Source organism: Somniosus microcephalus, chromosome 1 (genome assembly GCF_052327205.1).
Source record: "Somniosus microcephalus isolate GS21.2 chromosome 1, FLI_Smic_1.0, whole genome shotgun sequence".
Classification (NCBI taxonomy): Eukaryota; Metazoa; Chordata; class Chondrichthyes; order Squaliformes; family Somniosidae; genus Somniosus; species Somniosus microcephalus.
Genome location: NC_140987.1, coordinates 268,905,821 through 268,928,351, shown reverse-complemented (window position 1 = coordinate 268,928,351; position 22,531 = coordinate 268,905,821).

The window sequence follows — 22,531 nt, the reverse complement described above, 5'->3', positions numbered from 1 at the left end:
ACTCCATATCTTCTGCCGCTTCCTGACACGCTCTGGTTTTTAATTTCCCCACTGCTACCTAAGTCTATGGCCTTCTCTGTTGTCATTTTTGTTATTTGCTCTCAAGGAACCTCCCCCCCACTAGTTAGTTTAAAGCCCTCTCTACAGCCCTAGCTATATGATCCGCCAGGACTCTAGTCCCAGCACTGGCCAAGTGAAGCCCGTCCCAACGGAACAGCTCCCTCCTGCCCCAGTACTGGTGCCAGTGTCCCAGGAAGCAAAACCCATTTCTCCCACACCAGTCTTTGAGCCATGCATTTAACTCTCTAATTTTATTTGTCCTAGCCAAATTCGCTCATGGCTCAGGTAATAATCCAAAGATTATTACCCTTGAGGTTCTGTTTTTTAATTTGACCCCTCGCTGCTCATACTCCTTTAACAGAACCGGCTTCCTAGTCCTATCTACGTCATTTGTACCAACATGGACCACGACAACTGGATCCACCCCCTCCCACTGCAAGTTTCTTTCCAGCCCAGAGGAGATGTCCTTAACCCTGGCACCGGGTAGGCAACACAGCCTTCGGGACTCTCGCTCTCGGCTGCAGAGAACCATATCTATCCCCCTAATAATACTATCCCCTACCACTACAACATTTCTATTTACTCCCCCCTCTTGAATGGCCCCCCGTTCCACGGTGCTGTGGCCAGGTTGCTCATCCTCCCTGCAGTCCCTGCTCCTGTCCCCACAGGGAGTAAGAACCTCGAACCTGTTGGACAAGAACAAGGGCTGCGGCTCCTCCAGCTCTACCTCCTGGATCCCCGTACCTGCCTCACTCATAGTCACACCGTCCTGTCCCTGACCATGGGCTACATCTGAATTAATTAACTTCATAGGTGTGATCACCTCCTGATACACAGAGTCCAAGTACTTCTCCCCCTCCCTGATGTGTCGCAGTGTCTGAAGCTCAGACTCCAGCTCATCAACACGGAGCTGGAGTTCCTGTAGCAGCAGACACTTGTCACAGACGTAATCACCGTGAGCCTCAATGGGGTTCACTGGCTCCCACATCTCGCAACAGTAACACATCACCTGCTCCATTCTATGTAATTAATTAAATTTTTTATTGTTAGTTATGGACACCCTCTGCCCGATTTTAGATGCTAGTACCCCCTCTAATTAATTGGATTTAAATTAAATCAATCCCTCTAGTTACACCAGTTAAATGGTTTACCAACAGTCACTCTGCACCAGAAAGGCCTTATTAACTACAACCCACAGAGTTAAAGTTTGAAAAGAGCACCTAACACCCCACTTACCCTAACTCACACTTACCCAAAGTCAGAGCACTCTTTGATGACTCGCACTCAATGCTTGCTCGCACTAGGACTGGTCTTTCTATACTGTTTGTTTGTTTACAGCCAAATGAGTCACCCCTGCTGATTGGTTAGAAAACTGGTTTCCACTGCCTGCTGTGCCAATTTACTCCTACTGCAGTGTAACCTTGTTTTACTCTTTTTAAACCAACAGAATCCCAAATATTTAACTTTTCCCCTTTACTTAAACTGCTTAAGTAATCTTATCAAGAATGATTTAAAGAGAAATAACAATTAAAGAACTCTCACACTTACCCAAACTCAGTGCACTCTTTGATAACTCGCACTCAGTGCTTGCTCGCACTAGGACCGGTCTTTTTATACTGTTTGTTTGTTTACAGCCAAATGAGTCACCCCTGCTGATTGGTTAGAAAACTGGTTTCCTCTGCCTGCTGTGCCAATTTACTCCTACTGCAGTGTAACCTTATTTTACTCTTCTTAAACCAACAGAATCCCAAATATTTAACTTTTCCCCTTTACTTAAACTGCTTAAGTAATCTTATCAAGAATGATTTAAAGAGAAATAACAATTAAAGAACTCTCACACTTACCCAAACTCAGAGCACTCTTTGATGACTCGCACATTTCTGAGACTTTTCTCATTGTCAATTATATCCTCCTTTAATGCTGCATGACATAAAAACTGATGCTATTTTGCAAGGGCTATCATGGTCACACAATGAACTCCCGGCTTCAGTTAGATATTCTGGAGAAGATTGGTCTTATATTGCCTATCCATGTGTCTCCTCTTGGCTGGCACAACAGCAGCAGTGGCTTGAAGCCATGTTCCCTCCCTCAGAGCTGAAAAATAATGCAAGCCACATAAAACACTGACGGGCGATTTTGCCAGCCCTGGGGAGGCCGATTTGCAGGCGGGACTGCCGGGAAAATGGCAGAATCTGGGGGCGGGTACGCATGGCACCCCCAACCCGGCTCTGTACCATCTTCCCAGGAGGTGGGTACCCGACCCGCGCCGGGTCCCATCTCCTGGAGGCGGGAAGGGGATTACAGCCACTTAACTGTTGTTAACAGGCAGTTAAAAGGATTAGCCCCATTTTTCCATCAGAGGTGCGGGCTTCCCGACATCGGGAAACCCCGCCAGGGTCAGCGAGATGAGCGGGTGTGAGAGGGGTCAAAAAGTGCGCTGTAGAGGTGAGTGATGGGTGCAAGTGTAGAGAGGTAAGTATGTGAAGTGAGTGAAAAGTGTTAGAAAAAGTTCCCTTACCTTTGTTTCTTCCTGCAGGCTTCAATCATTGAGGATCCAAAGACTCCTCATCTCCACGGCAGAGATTACAGAATGGCTGCTGCATTCTCTGATGAAACAGCCACCTGCTTTCTGCTCAGGAAAGAGGTTTGGTGAGCCCTGAGTAGAAGAACTCACCAAACAACAGAGAATGTCAGTGTTTGACAGCTTCTCAAAGCTGTCAAATGATGACAATTCATCTGTCAAAAATGTTTGACTGATGAAACGTCATATGCTGACGTTCTCTGTCACCGGCTTTCCCTAACTGGCCTGCTAAGCCAGCTGGGCGGGCTTAACAAGGTCAATCAAGGAAAAATAACATGGGTTGTCCACAAGTCGCTGGAGGCGGGACTAAAACCCGACAAGCGCCCCCATTGGCAAAATCACCCCCTAAGCCACCAGAAATAAAATAAACATTTGTTTTATTTAATTTGATTTCACCAGAATGATACCAGGTCTAAAAGGGTTACATTATGTGGGCAGGTTGCATAGACTAGGCTTGTATTCCCTTGAATATAGAAGATTAAGGGGTGATCTAATGGAGGCATTCAAGATGAGTAAAGGAATTGATAGGGTAGATAGAGAGAAACTATTTCCTCTGGTGGGGAGAGTTCAGAACAAGGGGACATAATCTTAAAATTAGAGCCAGGCCGTTTAGGGGTGATATCAGGAAGCACTTCTTCACACAAAGGGTAGTGGATGCCTGGAACTCTCTCTCATGCACATTTCCAGCCGGGATCAGGAATGGAAGCTCTGGGTGGTTTGCCCTTCTGTAACTAAGGCGAGCCAAGTCTGTTGTGTTGCTCCTGCACTGACCCAGCGCAGATCACGGAACTCAGTGCAGACCAAGGATCAAACTTGGATCCTTCCTGGTCCGAGGAGCTTATTAGCTCGCTGGTTTGACTCCCAGAGCTGTCCCGGAAGCCTTGTTCCTAATTTTTTTTACTGTATTTATTGTAAAAGAAACTATAGCAACTTATCCGTCAAATTGGGTCACCCTCTTCCTGACTCTTTTGACAATGAGGGAGCTTCCATTCCCTTGTGAAGCAAAGGGAAAATTTCTAACATGCAGTAAATATTTTTGATTTTATTTCTGCTGATGTGTTCTCCGACAGTGTCCTGGTGGGTGTTCATCTGATTCTCTCTTGCTTTAATAGATCTACATTTGTATTCGTTGGCAGTGTTGGCGGGTTAATCAGTCCAGGGGGAGTGATGCCTCCATCTGATACTTGGTGCTTGTGATAGAGATTGCTCTTTATTCCTGAGTGGTTTCGTGTAAAAGAAGATGAATGCGTCTATGTTCCCAACAGCTTAGGGAGGCTCAAGCGTATGTTTCACTAATCAGCATTAGCTTCTGAAGTTCATCTCCATTACTTATGCATAATTTGAGTACATTATAAAGTAGTTTATAAGTTGAAAGCTGAGGCAAAGAAATAGCTATTAGATTCAAAGATGGGTTTTAATTCTTAGACCAGGGGCTGACAACAGGCAAGCAGAAAAAGATAGCATAAATGCCAGCAAGGTCGAATATCAAGCATCAAAAGACAAATAGAAATGATAAGGACTTATAATTGTCATTATAGTTGTAGTATTATTTTGTGTTATAATGACGGTTCTGAAAGCATGCTGTAGGGCAGCTGTGTCCCGAATAGTGCCGGTTGCTACAGTTGATATAATCAATATCGAGCCAGAAACCGAACAGTTAATGCGGGATAATGAACTGATAGCGATAGTAACATACATGTAAAGTTCTTTAGTCATTTGCACAGACTACCACGCCTAGCACAACAAGATAGACAGAGGGGAAAGACAAACTTAGGTACTAAGTTTAAGCCATCAGTATAGGAGTTAACCCAGGGATGATAAAAGTGGAAGAGAAGTTGGTATCCCTAGCCAAAGTTTAAATTTGGTGTGGGACCAACAGGAGGGATTGAAAGGGTTAAAAGCAAATCCTCTTAGTGTTTAAAATGCAGAGCAACAAATTACTTTAGACAAAGGAAAGACAAAGGGGTTATGTGCGAAATCACTAAGAGCTGAGGAGAAGCCAGGTGGCTAGATATAGGGGGAGAAATTGGGTGAGTAGCGCCACCTGTTAGCGCCTACAGAGGCAGTCAGTGGCTGTAGCGCCACTGGCTGCGTCTCCGGCGATATTCAGTAGGGGCGCTAATGGTGGCGTTAGGCATTTGCGCTGTGCTGCCACCGCTGACGTCATCGGTGTGCGCAGCACCCCATTCGTGCCCCGTTCGCGATATTTGGTAGTGAACGCCGCAGTTGCGCCGCTCGCTACCCGCGCCCGGTTCACGGGGCCTTACTGTGCCGGCAGCGGCGCAAGTTAAGGTGGAGGTGCGGGGCGGCCGCTTTTTCAGCGGCCGCCTGCCAGCACCTCCGTCCCCGGCCTGCTAACCCCCCCCCGCGACATTGCTGGCTGTTTCCCGAGAGCCCGGCACTTCTCCTTGGTGCCGGGCTCATTTGCCGGCACTCACGAGCGGGGATCGCGCTGTTGCAGGCACCTCCCCCTTAACAGTGGGAGGAAGGCCTGCAGTACCGCAGCGTGCCGTGCCGAAGCATGTGGCGCTGCGGCACGTTGTGCTGCGATAATCAGTTTCAGCGCCCTAAGAGGGACGCGGAGCACCTCGAGCCTCGCCCCGTCTCCCTCGAGGGGCACTGAAACTGAATTTCTGGCGATCGGTATCACTCCGATCGCTGCGCTAAATCCTGTGCTCAGGCGACTTTTGCGCCACTTTGGCGCCCCAACCCAATTTCTAGGCCAAAATGTCTGCCCAGCTCAAGGACTTTATACAATGGAGCCTTACAAGAATAAGATAAGGCATAGCCATCAAGCTACACACAGCTAATGCTGAACTGTGAGAAAGATTTAATAAAATCAGCTAAACTTAAAGTAGTAACATAAAGAAACAAAATGGCTTGCGTAGATTATTAAAGCAGCCTCAGCCTAGCAAATATGGTCTGGCAGCCTGTAGAACCAGACGTCATAATCCAGGTGGCAGAGATAAGAAACAGAACAGAAAGAATGGGCTCAGTTACAAACGGGTTGTGAGTACTGTAACCTATGACCTGCAGCCCAGTATTGCAGACCAAGAAGGGTCACGAGGGCCTAACTGCCAGAATCATTGCAGGGGAGGATTAATTAGCTATTGTATTGAAGGGGTTAAATTGAACCCTCTCAGAATTCGGACAGCCGAGGTGACCACTACTTAAGTGATAACAGCAAAATTAAAGTCAGAACAAAGGAGTGGGGCCATGTGAAAGTGACTAAAATAAACCAGGTTGAGATAAGAAATATCAGAATAAAAATTGACTTACGTAAAAAGGCAAAACTAAACAAAGAACAACGTGAGAAGCTTCGAAAAACCAAGATAAGACGCAGTTGTGGGACCAGACAGAATATGTGCGTTTTGCATAAGCGATAAGGAATATGCTGCTTTAGCTAAAAATTGTAGGCACAGCAGAATATAAGGGTCATGGGAATTTGACCTGTGACCAAAGGCATAGTAAGATGTAACTAACCTTTACTAATACTGAAAAGAATCCATATGTGATCAGGTGATTATTGTAATACAATGTGATTGGATGAAAATAGAAAAAGCTGTACCAACCAAGAGAGAACGAGAAGGTGCTCACACAGACCGCGGGGTCTGAGACGCTTCTCCCAGAGCTCTGATAATAAACTGCATCTTTTTACTTTTAGACGGTTTAGATGTGAATTTATTTTCACCACAACAGGCACATCATCAAAATTGGCACTACACCTATTTGTTTCAGCCACAATCTCATAGCACAACTGGCATTGTGTATACCATACCAAAAAATGAATACATTTGTAAATGATCCTACATGGCTATTTACCTTTCTTCTCGCTTACCTTTTTTCATCCTGCTTAGATTTATTGGTTTAATAAAGATCCGTATTTTGCTTTGTGTTATATAAGAACATAAGAAATAAGAGCAGGAGTAGGCCATTTGGCCCCTTGAGCCTGCTCCGTCATTCAATAAGATCAAGGCTGATCTGATCTTGACGTCAACTCCACTTTCCTGCCCACTTCTCTTAACCTTTGACTCGCTTATCATTCAAAAATCTGTCTATCTCCACCTTAAGTATATTCAATGACCCAGCCTCCACAACTCTCTGGGGTAGAGTATTCCAAAGATTCACAACCATCTGAGAGAAGAAATTCCTCCTCCTCTCTGGTTAAAATGGGTGACCCCTTATTCTGAAACTATGCCCCTAGTTCTAGATTCCCCCACGAGGGGAAACATTGTCTCTCCAACTACCCTATCAAGCCCTGTCAGAATCGTATACATTTCAATAAGGTCACCTCTCATTCTTCCAAACTCCAATGAGTATAGGCCCAACCTGCTCAACCTGTCTTCATAAGACAACACCTCTATCGCAGGAATCAACCAAGTGAACCTTCTCTGAATTTTTTCCAATGCAAGTATATCCCTCCTTAAATAAGGAGACCAAAACTGCATGCAGTACTCCAGGTGTGGTCTCACCAATGCTCTGCACAGTTGTAGCAAGACTTCCCTACTTTTAAACTCCATCCCCCTTGCAATAAAGGCCAACATTCCATTTGCCTTCCTAATTACTTGCTGTACCTGCATACTAACTTTTTGTGTTTCATGTACAAGGACCCCCAGATCCCTCTGTACTGCAGCATCTGTAGTCCTTCTCCATTTAAATAATAATTTACTTTTTTATTTTTCCTACCAAAGTGGATAACCTCACATTTTCCCACATTATACTCCATCAGCCAAATTTTTGCCCACTCACTTAACCTATCTATATCACTTTGCAGATTCTTTGTGTCCTCTTCACAACTTGCTTTCCCACCTACCTTTGTATCATCAGCAAATTTGGTTACATTACACTCAGTCCCTTCAGCAAAGTCTTTAATATAGATTGTAAACTGCTGAGGCCCCAGCATTGATCCCTGTGGCACCCCACTAGTTACAGTTTGCCAACCTGAAAATGATCCATTTATCCCGACTCTCTGTTTCCTGTTAGTTGGCCAATCCTCTATCCATGCGAATATATTACCCCCAACCCCATGAGCTCTTATCTTGTGCAGTAACCTTTTATATGGCACCTTATCGAATGCCTTCTGGAAATCCAAATACTCTACATCTACTGGTTCCCCTTTATCCACCCTGCTCGTTACATCCTCAAAGAACTCTAGCAAATTTGTCAAACATGATTTCCCTTTCATAAAACCATGCTGACCCTGCTTGACTGTATTATGATTTTCTAAATGTCCTGCTATTACTTCCTTAATAATGGACTCCAGCATTTTCCCAATGACAGATGTTAGGCTAACTGGTCTACAGTTTCCTGCTTTTTTTCTCCCTCCTTTCTTGAATAGGAGTGTTACATTTATGGTTTTCCAATCCGCTGTGGCCTCTCCAGAATCTAGGTAATTTTGGTAGATTACAACCAATTCATCCACTATCTCTGCAGCCACTTCTTTTAAGGCCCTAGGATGCAGGTCATTAGGTCCAGGTGACTTGTTTACCTTTAGTCCCATAAGTTTGCCTAGTACTTTTTCTCCAGTGATAGTGATTGTTTTAAGATCCCCCTCCCAGTAGCCCCTTGATTATCTATTATTATTGGGATGCTTTTAGTGTATTCTACCATGAAGACCGATACAAAATATTTGTTCAAAGTCTCTGCCATTTCCCTGATTCCCATGATTAATTCCAGTCTCATCCTCTAAGGGACCAACATTTACTTTAGCTACTCTCTTCCTTTTTATATACCTGTAGAAGCGCTTACTGTCTGTTTTTATATTTCTTGCTAGTTTACTCTCATAATGTATCTTCTCTCTTTTTTTTTAGTCATCCTTTGCTGGTTTCTAAAAATTTCCCAATCCTCTGGCCTACCACTAATCTTCGCATCATTGTATGCCTTTGTTTTCAATTTGATGCCATCCTTAATTTCCTTAGTTAGCCATGAATGGTTCATGAAATACATTCATGAAGGAGTTAGATATATTTCTTAAGGCTAAAGGGATCAAGGGATATGGGGAGAAGGCAGGGGCAGGGTACTGAATTTGGATGATCAGCCATGATCTCATTGAATGGTGGAGCAGGCTTGAGGGGCCGAATGGCCTACTCCTGCTCCTATCTTCTATGTCTCTATGTTTCTATTCTTCTCTTAGAGTCTTTCTTTCTCACTGGAATATATCTTTGCTGAGAGTTATGAAATATCTCCTTAAATGTCTGCCACTGCTTATTGACCATCTTACCCTTTAATCTATTTTCCCAGTCAACCTTAGCCAACTCTGTCTTCATCCCTTTGTAATTGCCTTTATTTAAGTTCAGGACACTAGTTTGAGACCCAAGTTTCTCACCCTCAAACTGAATTTGAAATTCTAACATGCTATGATCACTCTTCCCGAGAGGATCCTTTACTATGAGATCATTAATTAATCCTATCTCATTACACATTTCCAGATCTAAAATAGCCTGTTCCCTGGTTGGTTCCACCACATAATCTTCGAAGAAACCATCCCAAATACACACTATGAACTCTTCCTCAAGGCTACCTTTGCCAATTTGATTTGTCCAAACTATAAAAAGATTAAAATCACCCATGATTATTGCAGTACCTTTCTTACAAGCCTCCATTAATTCTTGATTTATACTCTGTCCTACAGTGTACTGTTAGGGGGCCTATAGATTACTCCCACCAGTGACTTCTTTCCCTTATTATTTTTTATCTCCACCCAAATTGATTCTACATCTTGATCTTCTGAGCCAATATAATTTCTCACTACTGCACTGATCTCATCCTTTATTAACAGTGCTATCGCACCTCCTTTTCCTTTCTGCCTATCCTTTTGAAATGTCAAATACCCCTGAATATTCAGTTCCCAGCCTTAGTCACCTTGCAACCATGCCTCTGTAATGGCTATCAGATCATACCCATTTATTTCTATTGTGCTGTCAACTCATCTATCTTGTTACGAATGCTGCATGCATTCAGATAAAGAGTTTTTAATTTTGTCTTTTTACCATTTTTCCCTACTCTGACTCTACTTTCTGATGCACTCTTTTGTTTATACGCTCTGTCCCTTCCTGTCACACTGGTTATCATTAGCCCTATCGCTACCCTGCACTATTGCCTTCTCCTTTCTCTTTGACCCCTCACCTGAACGCTCCCCCCGACTATTTAGTTTAAAGCCCTATCTACAGCCCTAGTTATTTGGTTCACCAGGACATTGGCCCCAGCATGGTTCAAGTGAAGCCCGTCCCAACAGAACAATTCCCTCTTTCCCCAGTATTGGTGCCAGTGCCCCATGAATCGAAACCCATTTCTCCCACACCAATCTTTGAGCCACGTATTAATCTCTCTGATCTTATTTACCTTATGCCAATTTGCTCATGGCTCAGGTAGTAATCCAGAGATTATTACCTTTGTGGTTCTGCTTTTTTAATTTAGTCCCTAGATGCTCATACTCCCTCAGCTGAAACTCTTTCTTTGTCCTACCTATGTCGTTGGCACCTATGTGGACGACAACAACTGGATCTTTCCCCGTTCACTCCAAATTCTTCTCCAGCCCAGAGGGGATGTATTTAACCCTGGCACCGAGCAGGCAACACAGCCTTCAGGACTCATGCTCTTTGCTGCAGAGAACATTATCTATCCTGCTAACTATACTGTCCCCTACCACTACAACATTTCTTTTTATTCCCCCAACTTGAATGGCCCCCTGTACCACAGTGCTGTGGTCAGTTTGCTCATCCTCCCTACAGTCCTTGCTCTTGTCCACACAGGCTGCAAGAACCTCGTACCTGTTGGACAAGTGCAAGGGCTAAGGCTCCTCCAATGCTAACTCCTGGATCCCCATACCTCCCTGACAACGGAGCAAATTTGAATTATTTAACCTAAAGGGTGTGACTGCCTCCTGGAACAGTGTCCAGGTAACTCTCCCCCTCCCTGATGTATTGCAGTGTCTGAAGCTCGGATCTCAGTTCATCAACTCTGAGCCTAAGTTCCTCGAGCTGCCAACACATACTGCAGATATGGTCGCCGTGGATCACACTGGTGTCCGCCAGCTCCCACATGCTACAGCTGCAAAACATCTCCTGCCTTGACACTTCTGTTGTATTTTATTTAATGTAAGAAATCACACAACACCAGGTTATAGTCCAACAGCTTTATTTGAAATCACAAGCTTTCGGAGCACTGCTCCTTCGTCAGGTGATTTCAAATAAAGCTGTTGGACTGTAACCTGGTGTTGTGTGATTTCTTACATTTGTCCACCCCAGTCCAACACCGGCATCTCCACACCATATTTTATTTAACTAATTAGGTTTTCAAGTTTTGAAATTTCAATTATCTATGTATAGTTTTTAATAAGTAATAAAGGCTCTTAAGTTAAGCCAATGCCCAAGTTTAGAAAAAAGTGAAAAATAGCAAAATATTCACCAACCCATCACTTATCTGTCTTCATTTAACGTCACACTTTGACTTTTTTCCCCCGTCTCAGGTCTGTTGTTGTTGTTTTCCTTTAATCCCCGTCACTGGTCCCACTCTCGCTGTGCTCTCAGGCCTTGGGTCGCCGCTGGTCACGCTCTCACTGTGCTCTCGGGCCTCGGGTAGCTGGTCCCGCTCTCGCTGTGCTCTCGGGCCTCAGGATGCTGTTCTGGCTCTCTCTGTCCTCTCGGGCCTCGGGTCACTGGTCCCGCTCTCACTGTGTGATCGGGCCTCGGGTTGCTGGTCCCAATCTCACTGTGCTCTCGGGCCTCGGGACGCTGTACCTGCTCTCGCTGTGCTCTCGGGCCTCGGGCCACTGGTCCCGCTCTCGCTGTGCACTCGGGCCTCGGGTCGCTGGTCCCGCTCTCGCTGTGCTCTCAGGCCTCGGGTCACTGGTCCCACTCTCGCTCTGCGCTCGGGCCTCAGGTCACTGGTACTGCTCTCGCTCTGCTCTCGGGCATCGGGTTATGAAGGAATAGCCATGATTCAGAGAAATACACGATACTATGAACAAATTTCTAATATTATTAAGAAAAGACATACTGGGTTTAAAAGACACAAGTCTCAGCAGACAGGCAGTAAACAGAAATACAGGCTTCTGAGAAAAGATCAGTTGATAACAAAGTTGTAAACAAGCTATGAAATGGGAATTAGTTAAATATTCTAAAACAATGAAAGATTGAAGCAAACCATTCGTGGTTCCGAAAGGTCTACGGTTTGCAATGAACACAATGGGAAGACACAATTTATGTGTTACAAACTAACACGTTGAAAGAGAAATACAAACATTAAAAGAGGCTTGTGCCTTTGAAAACATGACATCAAGTAAAGAAACCTGCTGGTCAAATAGTTTTATCTTAAACTTGGATGACAGGAAACACGATTAAATATGCAACTAATTGAGATAGCTAGAAAACAAGTAAACACACAGTGAAAGTGGTTTTGATTTACAAATAGTAAAAACCATACCAACAAGACTTTGAAGATATAACTTCAATAGATGACACCAAGCAATTGCATTGTGTTTGTATTAAACTTGAAGCAGAACGGAGTCAAAATGTCTGCTAAAAAGCAGTTAAGCCAATATTAAGAAATGAATGAAGAATCTTCAGTAAGAATGACATCAAACAAAAACCATAGCTGTCATTGTTTATATGATAGTTTTTGGAATGCCTAAAAGTAGAGAAATAATTTTGCATGAAATAGTTGAATTGATAGTAACATAGAAAGCATTCAAACAGAGGGATCAATAAAAACAATTAGCTGACATCAGCAGAGAATATCAAAGAAGAAACCAAAGCCAAAAGGGTATAAAAAAAAATAGCTTTTTAACAGAATGTCAGAACACGCTGAATGGGCAGGGCGTTTCTCGGCTTTCCAGAGGCATCTCTGTAAGTTTTTAACTATGAGTCTCGGGTATATCAAAGTGATTGATTTTTGGTGGAGGTTCTGGATTTAGATATAAGAAATAAGAAATGTTCTGAATTTAGAAATAAGGAAGAAATAAGAAATAATATGAAGTAAAGATTTGAGAATAAGAATCTCTGAGAAATAAGAAATGTAAGCTAATTGTACTTTGAATTGTTAATGTTGCGACTGATTCAACAGATGTTAACCAAATGCCAGCTCTTAAATAAAACTATATACTTCTAGAATTGTCTCAAAGAGTGAATCTGTATAGACTCGCGACCCTACAAATTCTGTACACTCTTTTGTAAGGAGTTGCAGAATTCTGGGGGGAATTCCGGACCCTTATAATATCCAGAAGGTTACAATCTAGTTCAACTTATTAAAAGTACTATCCAGAGGATGGTAACATTTTTAGTCATTCCTTTCCTTTAGAGAGAGATAGCCTGAACATTTAGACCCAGTTAAGCTTCTTATGGAATTTGGCTATCTCTAACTTAAGTTGAGAATGAATGTCTGGGGAATACGCCTGATCTGGGATGGCCCAAAAGGGCTAGGACTGTAATTAACCCTTCAGGGTCACTGGTCCCGCTCTCGCTGTGCTCTCAAACCTCGAGTCACTGGTCCCGCTCTCGCTGTGCTCTCGGGTCTCATGTCACTGGTCCTCTCGCTGTGTTGTCGGGCCTCAGACGACTGGTCCCGTTCTCGCTGTGCTCTTAGGCCTCGGGTCACTGATCCCGCTCTCGCAGTGCTCTCGGGCCTCAGGGCACTGGTCCCGCTCTCGCAGTGCTCTCGGGGCTCGGGTCATTGCTGGTCTCGCTCTCGCTGTGCACTCGGGCTTCGGGTCACTGGTCCTCTCTCGCTGTGTTCTCGGGCCTCAGATCACTGGTCCCATTCTCGCTGTGCTCTTAGACTTCAGGGCACTGGTCCCGCTCTCGCTGTGCACTCGGGGCTCGGGTCATCGCTGGTCTCGCTCTCGCAGTGCACTCAGGCTTCGGGTCACTGCTGCCACTCTCGCTTTGCTCTCGGGGCTCGGGTCAGTGGTCCCTCCCTTGCTGTGCTCTCGAGCCTCGGGTCACTGGTCCTGCTCTTGCTGTGTTCTGGAGTCTTGGGTTGTCGCTGGACCCGCTCTCGCTATGTTCTCAGGCCTCAGATTGCTGGTCCCACTCTCGCAGAGCTCTCGGGCCTCGAGTCAATTGTCACGCTCTCGCTGTGCTTTCGGCCCTCGAGTCAATGGTCCCACTCTCGCTGTGCTTTCAGGCCTCGAGTCAATGGTCCCTCTCTCGCTGCGCTCTCGGGCCTCGGGCCACTGGTCCCACTCTTGCTGTGCTCTCGGGCCTTGGCTCGCTTGTCGCGCTCTCGCTGTGCTCTCGGACCTCGGGTCACTGATCCCGCTCTCGCAGTGCTCTCGGGCCTCAGGTCGCTGGTCCCACTCTCGCTGTGCGCTCGGTCCTCGGCTCACTGGTCCCGCTCTCACTGTGCTCTCGGGCCTCGGGCCGCTGGTCCTGCTCCCACTGTGCTTTCGGGCCTCGGGTCACTGGTCCCGCTCTCGCTGTGGTCTTGGGACTCGGGTCACTGGTCCCGCTCCCAATATGCGCTCGGTCCTCGGCTCGCTGGTCCCACTCTCGTTGTGTTCTCAGGCCTCGGATCACTGGTCCCACTCTCGCTGTCCTTTCGGGGCCATGGGTCACTGGTCCCGCTCTCGCTGCCCTCTCGGGGCCACGGGTCACTGGTCCCGCTCTCTCTCTGCTCTCGGGCCTTGGATCAGTGGTCTCGCTCTGACTGTGCTCTCAGGCCTTGGGCCATCTCTGCTCCCGCTCTCGCTGTGCTCTCAGCCTCGGGTTGCTGGTCCTGCTCTCGCTGTGCTCTCGGGCCTCGGGTCACTGGTCCTGCTCTCGCTGTGCTCTCGGTCCTCGGGTCATCACTGGTCCCGCTCTCGCTGTGGTCTTGGGACTCGGGTCACTTTTCCCGCTCTCGCTGTGCTCTTGGGCCTCGGGTCGCTGGTCCCGCTCTCACTGTGGTCTCGGGGCTCGGGTCAGTGGTCTCTCCCTCGCTGTGCTCTCGAGCCTCGGGTCACTGGTCCTGCTCTTGCTGTGTTCTGGGGCCTTGGGTTGTCGCTGGACCCGCTGTCGCTATGTTCTCGGGCCTCAGATTGCTGCTCCCACTCTCGCAGAGCTCTCGGGCCTCGAGTCAATGGTCCCAGTCTCGCTGTGCTCTCGGGCCTCGGGTCGCTGGTCCCGCTCTTGCTGTGCTCTCGGGCCTAGGGTCGCCTCTGGTCCCATTCTCGCTGTGCTCTTGGGCCTCGGATCACTGGTCCCGCTCTCAATATGCGCTCGGGCCTCGGGTCGCTGGTCCCACTCTCACAGTGCGCTCGGTCCTCGGCTCGCTGGTCCCGCTCTCACTGTGCTTTCGGGCCTCGGGTCACTGGTCCTGCTCTCGCTGTGCTCTCAGGCCTCGGGTCGTCACTGGTCCTGCTCTCGCTGTGGTCTTGGGACTCGGGTCACTGGTCCCGCTCCCAATATGCGCTCGGTCCTTGGCTCGCTGTTCCCACTCTCACTGTGTTCTCAGGCCTCGGATCACTGGTCCCACTCTCGCTGTCCTTTCGGGGCCATAGGTCACTGGTCCTGCTCTCGCTGTCCTCTCGGGGCCACGGGTCACTGGTCCCGCTCTCGCTCTGCTCTCGGGCCTCGGATCAGTGGTCTCACTCTCACTGTGCTCTCGGGCTTCAGGACGCTGGACCCGCTCTCCCTGTGCTCTCGAGCTTCGGGTCACTGGTCCCGCTCTTGCTGTGCTCTCAGCCTCGGGTCACTGGTCCTGCTCTCGCTGTGCTCTCGGGCTTCGGGTCGCCTGTCCCACGCTCGCTGTGCTCTCGGGCCGAGAGTTACTGTTCCCGCTCTTGCTGTGCTCTCGGGCCTCGGGTCACTGGTCCCGCTCTCGCTGTGCTCTCAGGCTTCGGGTCGTCACTGGTCCTGCTCTCACTGTGGTCTTGGGACTCGGGTTACTGGTCCCTGTGGTGTATGTAACCTGTTCCACCTTAAGAGAACTTAAGCCTGTTCCACCTTAAGAGATGTACTACTTTCTCTGGCTGCTGTATACGTAATACCGGTGGTGACCACCGGTATATAAGTACTGTGTAGTGATATTGTATTTAGTATAGTCCTGACCTCCAACTAGTAAAGACCTGTTGAAACTTTATTCTTGTAGTCTGTGTCAGTAATTAATCTTAATACAACTGGAACACACAGGGCTAGATTTTCAGTATAGACAGTTTTGGGGCGCTAAGCTTAGCGCCCACCCGAAGTTATCGCCCGCCCCAAAGTAGCGCCCCGTTGCCGGAAATTCAGTGGCTTCGCCCTAAGAGGTTGGTGGAGCGCTAAAAGAGGCGTTCCACTAGTATCTTTAGGCGCTAAGCCGGCGGTGGAGAGCGCAACACCCGAGCTCGGGCGCAGCGCACGGCAGACACTCTGGTGCCAGTGAGCTCTTAAAGGGGAAGGGTGCATGTATTTTTTTCAAATGCAAAGTCTGGGGAGAAACGGGAAGGAGGAGGAGGAGGAGGAGGAGGAGGAGGAGGAGGAGGAGGAGGAGGAGGAGGAGGAGTGATTGGTGCCCGGAAACATAAATAGACCGTTCAGAACAACACACAGCTTACTTCCACACAACACATGCAGAGTGCCTTTTGTACGAGTGCCCTTTAATTAGCGCTCCCCAGGGTGTGTTGCGTTCCATTTTACAAACGCTCTGGACGCCAGGCGCACAATGGGGCGGTCCGACTGAAGTTTGGATTCGGGGCGGCCAAAGGGCGTTGCACGAGGATGTGACGTCATTTTCTGCGCGCGCATCCGGGCGGCCGCTAAATTTTGCGCCGGCGCTAACGGGCAACTTAATTTGGGGCGGGGCGCAAACTGCGCTGCGCCCAGGCGCTACACGCATAGCGCCCGAAAATCACTTCTCTTAAGGCGCTAACTGCTGGCGCAAGCAACTGAAAATCTAGCCCACAGACTTAACAGTGGCGACGAGTCCGATTCTTACCCTGCGGCAGTTTATATCCACGGCGGCTTTGTCCACAGAACGGGCATCGAAGAGAGGCATCCACCCTCATCACCCTGCTGGAAGACACGTCGCGCGGCAGACATCGAGAACCCAGATTGCAGAAGACATCCTGAACTCGAAGCCTCCATCAGCGGCAGTCAGCTATCTTCTTTCTACCTCGGTGGTGGGTAAGCCGGTCAGCGACGTGAGCAGAAAGTCGGCCGCGTTGGCTGTACAGACGGGGGAGGAAGACAGATGAATAAGGGCGGTGAGATCGATCGCGACCGGAGATAAGGGCCGGGCCGCATTCGGGCCAAAAAGGTGCAGCCTCTGGGGCGACTGAAGGCGCGAGAGCCACGGTGAAGGCGAACGCAGCCGGTGCTAATAACCGGGCTGCAAGAAGGGCTGCGAGGTGCGACATTGGGGAAGCGTGAATGCCCGAGGGAGCCGCGGTGAAGCGGAGACAGCGTCGGGGGAGTTACTAACCGCTGGGAAAGGGGAGCAGCAGCAGCACGCCAAACGCCATTGCAGCCAGTGGGTGAAGACCGCCAAGCGCGGGAAAACCGCCATTTTGTAGGCGGAGGACGAAGACAAGAGCGGGAAGCCGCCATCTTGGGATAAAATAAATTGCAACGATGCCTAAACATGGGAACATTAATACCTTTGATAGCGACATCGAAGATTGGGCCATGTATGTAGAACGCATACAAAATTATTGTAAAGCAAATAAAATCCCAGATGCAGAGAAAGCACTCACTTTATTAAACTTAATGGGTGCAAAAACATACGGGCAATTGAAACACCTTTTATCACCAGATGAACCGGCGGATAAGACGTTCGAGGAGATTGTTACTGTCCTGAAAAATCATCTAAACCCCACGCCGCTAATGCTAGCGGAACGATATAAATTTTACAGCAGAAGGCAGCTGAAGGATGAAAGCAATGCTGAATATTTAATGGAATTGCGTAAGCTAGCAAGGTGCTGTCAGTTTGGAACGGGACTGGCAGACGCGCTAAGAGATAAATTTATGTGTGGATTATTAAAAGAAGATACACAAAAGCGACTGCTTGAGGAGAATGAGCTGACGCTTGAGAAAGCGGTCACTATGGCAGCAGCACACGAAGCCGCAGCGAGAGGCACGGCAGTAATGCAGCTACGGTCACCGGAACTCAGTACAAATAAATTGGGTTTGAGTACTGTAAAATGTTATCGTTGTGGAAAGACAACACACGATCAGAACCAGTGTTGGTTTAAAAACCAAGAATGCAGAACGTGTGGCAGGCTTGGCCACATAGCTAAAGTATGCCGGTCAGGAAAGAAGACCAGCAACAAAAAGTCACCGCAAGGAAAATACATAAAGGTGCACAAGGTGACAAAGACCAGTTCGAACAAACAGAAGTCAGATTCAGACGCTAGCAGTAATGAACTGGGTAGCTTAAGAGTACACAACGTTGGTAAGGATGCAGATCTCCAGACAATTTCGGTCACTCTTCAGATAGCAGGAGTCCAAGTAAAGATGGAATTGGACACTGGATCGGCAATGACGGTCATGAATAAGAAAGATTACAAAAGGTTATTCCAACATATTCCCCTACGGGATACGGAGATTATATTGAAAACATACACGGGGCAAAGAGTGCACCCCATCGGAAAGATAGAGGTAAAAGTGGTCCACAAGGGCGAAGAAAGCCAAGTAATGGACTTATATGTGCTACCTGAAAGAGGTCCACCACTACTGGGATGGGAGTGGATTAGGAAAATGAATATGGACTGGCACTCCTTAAAAGCACTAACGGTAGATTCCGGGGAAACAGATGTCAAACCTAAACGATTGTCCAAAATATTGGATGATGCTAAAGAGGTGTTCCAGCAAGGACTGGGAACACTGAAAGGAATTACGGCAAACATCAAGATTGATGAACATGCACAACCAAAATTTTTCAAAGCCAGACCGGTACCCTATGCAATACGACCTACTGTAGAAGCGGAACTGGAAGCGCTAGAACGTTCAGGTGTACTGTCTAAGGTAGATTGGAGTGAGTGGGCTATGCCCATTGTTCCCGTTATGAAACGTCCTTCGAGCAACAAGCCAGGAGAACCAGGGAAGGTTCGCATCTGTGGAGATTTCAAGATCACCGTTAATCCGGTGCTTCACACGGTGCAGTATCCGCTCCCGCGGATTGAGGATATTTTTGCTTCGTTGTCTAGCGGGAAACACTTCACCAAGATAGACCTGGCGCAGGCGTACTTGCAGATGGAGGTTGAAGAAGAGTCACGCCAGTACCTCACGATCAACATGCATAGAGGTTTGTACCGGTATAATAGGCTGGTTTTTGGAGTGGCATCGGCTCCGGCAATTTGGCAGAGGGCCATGGAGCAGGTATTACAGGGAATTCCAGGCACACAATGTTACCTGGACGATATTCTGATTACAGGTGATGGTGATGAAGAACACCTCGCAAACTTGGAACTGGTGCTCAACAGACCGAAAGAGTATGGACTTAGAGTTAATCGGCAGAAATGTGATAGACAAGATAGACAAGATAGAGGCAGTTGTAAAGGCTTCCGCTCCGGATAATGTCTCTCAGTTGAGGTCGTTTCTGGGATTGATGAACTATTACCATAAGTTTCTACCAAATCTCTCCACGGTACTGCACCCGCTGAACGCTCTTTTACAGAAGGGGGTACCATGGGAATGGAGCGAAAACTGTAAGAAGGCATTTCGCAAAAGCAAAGAATTGATCACCTCAGAGGAAGTGTTGGCTCACTTCAACCCGACACTGCCTATTCGGTTGGCTTGTGATGCTTCTCCATATGGTATTGGGGCAGTACTCTCACGCAAGTTGCCAAATGGCACGGAAAGGCCAGTCGCATTTGCATCCAGATCATTGACCTCCGCTGAGTGCAACTATGCGCAGATCGATAGGGAGGCTCTCAGCCTTGTATGGGGAGTAAAGAAGTTTAATCATTACCTGCAGGGCCAAAAATTCACACTTCTGACAGACCATCAGCCGTTGGTATCCATTTTTAACCCTAAGAAGGGTGTTTCGGTGATGACAGCACAGCGACTCCAGAGATGGTCCCTTTTCCTAGGGGCACATCAATATCAAATAGAATTCAAAGGTACAAAGCAGCATGGCAATGCTGATGGGCTGTCGCGCCTGCCACTACCTGAAGCAGAAGAGACGACGAAAGTTGACCCTGTTGCGTTATTTCATTCAACCATCATCGAGTGTTTACCAGTCACCAATGCAAGTATTGAAAGAGAAACCAGGAACGATCCGACACTGTCCCGAGTTTACGAGGTGACAGTGAAGGGATGGCCAACACATGGTGATCCTCTGTTACCGGCATTCTCGGCAAGGCGAGACCAGCTGTCCGTCTGCCATGGTACTTTGATGTACGGGACAAGAGTGATTATTCCTCCCAAGTTACGGGAAAGAGTTCTAAAGGAACTGCATGAAGGTCATCTGGGGGGAGTTAAGATGAAAAGTCTTGCTAGGGCTTATGTATGGTGGCCGGGCATTGACCAACAGATAGAGGAGTTGACAAAAAGCTGCGCTGGGTGCCAAAAAGTGCAAAATGCACCTCCGATCGCACCGCTACACCCATGGGAATGGCCTTCAGCCCCATGGCAATGCATACATATTGACTTTGCTGGTCCATTCATGGACTCCATGTTCCTAATTGCGGTGGACGCACATTCCAAATGGCCAGAAGAGATCAAGATGAATACCACTACTTCAGAAAAGACAATTGTGGTGTTAAGAACAATATTCGCAAGGAACGGATTGCCAGAACAAATATGTTCGGACAACGGACCACAGTTCGTGTCGGAAGAATTCCAAAAATTCTTAAAGAAGAATGGGGTGAAACATTATACCTCTGCCCCATATCATCCAGCGACAAACGGGTTGGCCGAGAGATTTGTCCAAACATTCAAAAAGGCAATAAAGGCCATGAACGATGATCAGATTCCGTTACAACACAAGGTGGACAATTTCCTAATGGCATATCGAAATGCCGCTCATGCAGTGACTAACCAAAGTCCTGCCATGATGTTTTATAACAGGAGGTTGCGGTCCAGGTTGGACTTGTTAAAACCAAATGTGCGGAGGGAAGTGGAAAACAAACAGTTCCAGCATATTAATAACAAGTCCACTCGAAGTTTCGACGTAGGACAACCAGTGTTGGCAAGGGGCTATGGAAACGAAAAATGGCAGTCCGGAACAATTCGGGCCAGACAAGGACCTCTGATGTACACAGTAGATATTGGTAACAATGTGATAAGGCGTCATGCGGATCAACTGGTAGAATCAAGAGCAAGGGTCGAACCCATGGTTGCGACAGAGACAACTGTGGAAGACGTTAATGAACCTGAAGCATCTACCTCGGCAGGGACTGTACCTGATGATGACGTCCAATGCATAGGAAACCAACAAGAAGAGTCACCTCAGCAACAAGAATCAGAGACCACTGAAAGGCATTAGCCAAACCGAATCAGAAGGCCTCCTGAGAGACTGAACCTTTGAACTGTTTATACCTGAAGTTATATATGTATAAATGTTATTATGATAAGTTAAATGGGGGATATGACTGTTAAGCTAAAAAGGGAGGATTGTGGTGTATGTAACCTGTTCCACCTTAAGAGAACTTAAGCCTGTTCCACCTTAAGAGATGTACTACTTTCTCTGGCTGCTGTATACGTAATACCGGTGGTGACCACCGGTATATAAGTACTATGTAGTGAAATTGTATTTAGTATAGTCCTGACCTCCAACTAGTAAAGACCTGTTGAAACTTTATTCTTGTAGTCTGTGTCAGTAATTAATCTTAATACAACTGGAACACACAGACTTAACAGTCCCGCTCTCAATATGCGCTCGGTCATCGGCTTGCTGGTCCCACTCTCGCTGTGTTCTCAGGCCTCGGATCACTGGTCCCACTCTCGCTGTCCTTTCGGGGCCATGGGTCACTGGTCCCGCTCTCGCTGTCCTCTCGGGGCCACGGGTCACTGGTCCCGCTCTCGCTCTGCTCTCGGGCCTCGGATCAGTGGTCTCGCTCTCACTGTGCTCTCGGGCGTCAGGATGCTGGACCCGCTCTCCCTGTGCTCTCGGGCCTTGAGTCGTCGCTGTTCATGCTCTCGCTGTGCTCTCAGGCCTTGGGTCATCACTGCTCCCGCTCTCGCTGTGCTCTCGAGCTTTGAGTCCCTGGTCCCGCTCTTGCTGTGCTCTCAGCCTCGGGTCGCTGGTCCTGCTCTCGCTGTGCTCTCGGGCTTCGGGGCGCCTGTCCCACGCTCGCTGTGCTCTCGGGCCGAGAGTTACTGGTCCCGCTCTCGCTGTGCTCTCGGGCCTCGGGTCACTGGTCCCATTCTCGCTATGCTCTCGGGCCTCGGGTCACTTGTCCCGCTCTCGCTGTGCTCTCGGGCCTCAGGTCACTGCTCCTGCTCTCGCTGTGCTCTCAGGCCTTGGGTCGTCACTGGTCCCGCTCTCGCTGTGGTCTTGGGACTCGGGTCACTTGTCCTGCTCTCGCTGTGCTCTCAGGCCTCGGGTAACTTGTCCCAGTCTCACTGTGCTTTCGGGCCTCGTGTCACTGGTCCCGCTCTCTCTGTGCTCTCGGGCATTGGGTCGACGCTGGTCCCGCTCTCGCTGTGCTCTTGGGCCTCGGATTGCTGGTCCCGCTCTCGCTGTGCTCTCGGGCCTCACGTCATTGGTCCCACTCTCGCTGTGCTCTTAGGCCTTGGGTCATCGCTGGTCCAGCTCTTGCTGTGCTCTCGGGCCTCGAGTCAATGTTCACGCTCTCGCTGTGCTCTCGGGCCTCGGGTCACTGGTCCCGCTCTTGCTGTGCTCTCAGCCTTGGGTCGCTGGTCCTGCTCTTGCTGTGCTCTCAGCCTTGGGTCGCTGGTCCTGCTCTCGCTGTGCTCTCGGGCCGAGAGTTACTGGTCCCGCTCTCGCTGTGCACTTGGGCCTCGGGTCACTGGTCCCGCTCTCGCTGTGCTC